Source organism: Triticum dicoccoides, chromosome 4A (assembly GCF_002162155.2).
Source record: "Triticum dicoccoides isolate Atlit2015 ecotype Zavitan chromosome 4A, WEW_v2.0, whole genome shotgun sequence".
NCBI classification, from domain to species: domain Eukaryota; kingdom Viridiplantae; phylum Streptophyta; class Magnoliopsida; order Poales; family Poaceae; genus Triticum; species Triticum dicoccoides.
This window is the reverse complement of record NC_041386.1, coordinates 726,899,172-726,904,575: the sequence shown is the minus strand read 5'-3', so window position 1 is coordinate 726,904,575 and position 5,404 is coordinate 726,899,172.

The window sequence follows — 5,404 nt, the reverse complement described above, 5'->3', positions numbered from 1 at the left end:
CCCCCCGTTTAGTACCGGTTGTAGCCACGACCCAGCACTAAAGGGGGTGCACTAGCTCCAGGCGGTGCGCAAGTTTAGTCCCACCTTGCTAGTCGAGGAGCGCCGAGGCCAGTTTATAAGCCCCGGGGCGGGCACTGCATTGAGCTCCTCTCCAATGCAGGCCTTCTGGGCCTACCTCTTCTAATCTGCCCTGTTGGGCCTACTGGGCTAGCGGGCCTACATCCTGGCCCAACTACAGGTTTGGTTTCTAGTCGTATGCAGGCCGTTGTGGCCCAGTAGGTGGGCTTTTTTTATTTAGTTTTTGTCTCAACAAAATTTAGTTTTTTTTTCTTTTCTACTTTATTTATTTTCATTTATTTATTTCTGAATATATTTTCTATAGTTACAAAAAATTACAAACTTTCTGTTAGTGCTAGTAGTTTTAAAATTTGAATAGTTTAAATTTGAATTATTTGACGATATAATTTGTAGACGAAGTGTATCCAGTTTTTGCACATAAAATTTCTTCGCATTTTAAATACCAAAACACATAAGTACCCTAACTATTACAAAGATTCCCTCTGGTTTGTTCAAAACGGCACTTTCCAGATATATAAGTATGGAAAGTCACTACAGAAGAAAGTGATGAAGGTGAAGCCTATCACATGTCAGTGTGGGATTTTTCGGTGTGACACTTTTTCTTCGTGTGTGTCCCTTTGCGCCGTAACCATGGACAATCTTCAACATTTAATTGGATGCTCGGATCAATATTCACTGTAAATGGAGCAATTTCATCAAACTTTTCATAATCTTTTGACATGACTGTCTTGTCATCCACTCCCACGATGTTTCTTTTCCCAGAAAGAACTATGTGGCGCTTTGGCTCATCGTATGATCCATTCGCTTCCTTATCTTTTCTTTTTCTTGGCCTGGTAGACATGTCTTTCACATAGAAACTTGCGCCACATCATCGGCTAGGACGAATGGTTCGTCTGCATAGGCAAGATTGTTGAGATCCACTGTTGTCATTCCGTACTGCGGGTCTTCCGTTACCCCGCCTCGTGTCATATTGACCCATTTGCACCGAAACAAAGGGACCTTCAAACCACCTCCATAGTTAAGTTCCCATATGTCCTCTATGTAACCATAATATGTTTCCTTTCCCGTGTTGGTTGTTGCATCAAAGCGGACACCACTGTTTTGGTTGGTGCTCTTCTTATCTTGGGCGATCGTGTAAAATGTATTCCCATTTATCTCGTACCCTTTGAAAGTCATTATATTCGAAGACGGTAACTAGGATAGCAAGTATAGGTCATCTTCAATATCGCCATCATGCATGGCACGTGTCTGCAACCAACCGGCAAAAGTCCTCGTTTGATCACGTGTAATCCAGTCGTCAGACTTCTACGGGTGTTTGGAGTGTAGAAAATTCTTGTGTTCCTCCATATAAGGAGCCACCGAGGTGGAATTCTGTAGAACTGTGTAGTGTGCTTCAGTGAGAGAATGCCCGTCCATACATATTATTTGATCCCCTCCTAGCGTGCCTTTTCCATCCAGTCTGCCCTTGTGTCACGATTCAGGAACACCAATCGGCTTAAGGTCAGAAATAAAGTCAATACAAAACTCAATGACCTCCTCATTTTCATGGCCCTTCGAGATGCTTCCTTCTCGAAACTGACAAGACATTTCACCAAATCATTCTGTAACCTTGGTATAATTTCTGGATCGATTACCTACTGAGAGATTGCATTGAGGAATGCACATAGCTTAACAATGGCTAATCGAACGTTTTCCGGTAGAAGCCCCCTCAATGCAACCGGAAGCAGTTGCATCATAATCACGTGGCAGTCATGAGACTTTAGGTTCTGGAACTTTTTCTCTGCCATATTTATTATTCCCTTTATATTTGACGAGAAGCGAGACGGTACCTTCATACTGAGCAGGCATTCAAAGAAGATTTCTTTCTCTTCTTTGGTAAGAGTGTAGCTGGCCTGACCCTGATGTATGCCGTCTTTTCCGTGCATACGTTGCTGGTCCGACCATGCCTCCGGTGTATCTTTTGTCTTCCCATACACTCCCAAGAAGCCAAGCAAGGTCACGCAAAGATTATTTGTCACGTGCATCACGTCGATTGCGGAGCGGACCTCTAGGTCTTTCCAATAGGGTAGGTCCCAAAATATAGATTTCTTCTTCCACATGGGTGCGCCTCCGTAAGCGTCCTTCGGAACAGGTTGTCCGCCAAGACCCTTTCCAAAGATTACCTTCAAATCCTTGACCATATCATGTACATCAGCACCAGTACGGTGGAGAGGCTTCGTCCGGTGATCCGCCTTACCTTTGAAATGCTTGCCTTTCTTTCTTATGGGATGCCTGCTCGGAAGAAATCGACGATGTCCCAGGTACACATTCTTCCTACAATTATCCAAATATATATTGTCGGTATCATCCAAACAGTGCGTGCATCCACGATATCCCTTGTTTGTTTGTCCTGAAAGGTTACTGAGAGCAGGCCAATCATTGATGGTCACGAACAGCAACGCCTTTAGGTCAAATTCTTCATGTTTGTGCTCATCCCATGCACGTACACCTTTTCCATTCAACAGATGTAATAGTTCTTCAACTAATGGCCTCAGGTACACATCAATGTCGTTGTCGGGTTGCTTAGGGCCTTGGATTAGCACTGACATCATAATGAACTTCCGCTTCATGCACAACCAAGGAGGAAGGTTATACAAACATAGAGTCACAGGCCACATGCTATGGTTGTTGCTCTGCTCCCCAAAAGGATTAATGCCATCTGCGCTTAGACCAAACCGAATGTTCCTTGGGTCACCTGCAAACTCCTCCCTGTACTTTTTCTTGATTTTTCTCCACTGCGACTCGTCAGTGGGTACTCTCAACTTTCCTTCTTTCTTACCGTCTTCTCCGTGCCATCGCATCGCCTTGGCATGCTCTTTATTTTGGAACAAACGTTTCAACCGTGGTATTACAAGAGCATACCACATCACCTTGGCAGGAATCTTCTTCTTGGGGCGCTCGCCCTCGACATCACCAGGGTCATCGCGGGTGATCTTATAGCGCAATGCACCACATACCGGGCACGCGTTCAAATCCTCGTACTCACTGTGGTAGAGGATGCAGTCATTAGGGCATGCATGTATCTTATGCACTTCTAAACCTATAGGGCAGACATCCTTCTTCGCTTCATACGTACTCTCGGGCAATTCGTTGTCCTTTGGAAGCATATTCTTTATCATTACCAGCAACTTTCCAAATTCCTTGTCGGATAGACCATTCTCTGTCTTCCATTGCAGCAATTCCAGTGTGGTGCCCAGCTTTTTCTTGTCACCTTCGCAATTCAGGTATAACAATTTCTTGTGATCCTCTAACATGCGCTGCAACTTCTTCTTCTCCTTTTCACCCGCGCAGTTTCTCTTTGCATCGGCAATGGCCCGACCTAGATCATCAGGGGGCTCATCTGATGCCTCTTCTTTAGCTTCTTCCCGCATGGCCGGCTCAGCTTCTTCCCCCATTGTTGTATCATCGTATTCCGGGAACGCATGGCCAGGATAGCGTCGTCCTCTTCTTCTTCACTGTCTTCCATCATAACCCCTCTTTCTTTGTACTTGGTCCAAACATTATAGTGGGGCATGAAACCGGACTCAAACAGGTGGACGTGAATGGTTCTTGAGTTAGAGTAATTGTGACCATTCTTATAGCCAGCACATGGACAAGGCATAAAACCATCCGCCCGCTTGTTTGCCTGAGCCGCAGTCAGAAAAGTATGCATGCCATCAATGAACTGGGGAGAGCATAGGTCATCCTACATCCATTGCCGACGCATCTTCATCACACACCACCAAATAGACCAAATTAATACAAGTTCATACATAAAGTCCATACAACACTTAAATGCAACATACTAATAACTCTCTAGCTAAAGAATTTAAATGCAACAACAAATGCGATCAAGATCGCAACTAAGGTAACAATTGATCCAACGGCATAATGATACCAAGCCACACTGTTAATGGCATATTTTCTAATCTTTCTAATCTTCAACCGCATTTTATCCATCTTGATCTTGTGACCATCGATGACATCGGCAACATGCAACTCCAATTCCATCTTCTCCCCCTCAATTCTTTTCAATTTTTCTTACAAATACTCGTTTTCTCTTTCAACTAAATTTAACCTCTCGACAATAGGGTCGGTTGGAATTTCCGGTTCACATACCTCCTAGATAAAAATATCTATGTCAACTTGATGGGCACAATTTGTCATAAACACGAAATGCAACAAATAGTTTTAAAAGATAATATACCACATCCGAATCATAACACGGACGAGGGCCAACTGGGACGGATATCAAAACCATGGCACTATGTATAACAAACAACGTATGGATAAGATAATTATACAAGTAACTATATATCTAAATCACACAAACATGATTTTTTTATATAAAAAAGATAAGAACAAGAGGCTCACCACAAGGTGGTGCCGGCGACGGGTCGGTGCAGACTATCGACGGTGGTTACGACAGAGACGGGAAGGCACTAAGTAAACCACACCTACATATGCAAACTAAGAGTTATTTTAAGCTCAAATTGCATATAAATCAAATAAACTACCATATATAATTCCTCCCAAATTATTAAAACCCACAAATTAATCACTATATAAAGCATTGCAAGAGCTAATCTAGCAATAAGAGATGTAAGGACAAAGTTGCTAACCTTTGTGGTCACTTGAATGGATGGGGGCCTTCAAATCTTGACAAAATTTGGGCAAACTGTGTGATGAGCTCGAGGGGAAGAGAGGAGGAACAAAGAGGAGGAGAGTGGAAAGGGGGGAGAACAGAGTGAGCTGGATGAAGGGTTTATATGCAGGATGACCTATAGTACCGATTCGTGGCAAGAACCGGTACTAAAGGTGCTGGAGGGGCCCCAGTCTGACAACATCCTGCCACCACACCATTTAGTACCGGTTTGTGGCACGAACCGGTGCTAAAGGTTCGCCAAAAACCGGTACTAATGAGCTCCGCCCCCTAGCCATTGGAACCGGCACTAATGGTCACACTAGTGCCGGTTCTGATACAAACCAGGACTAATGTGCTTCACATTAGGCCCTTTTTCTACTAGTGCGGGATTATCTGCATGGTCCGACTCAGACGAAAGAAGCAGAGGAAAGCAAGGCATGACCAATTGATTATGAAGCTAGCCGCGATTGTTGCAGGCTTGCAGCATCATATCATACCAGCACATAGGGCTTATGGACGTGGGTCTTGCACATGACGGCGGTGAAGAAGGGCCTGTCACCGGAGAGTGGGGTGATCTCCTCATCTTCCTCAGTGCGCTACTGCAAACCCTAGTTTTGCACAGAAAAAAATATGCTCATAAAAAAAAGTAAATCAAAATATTAT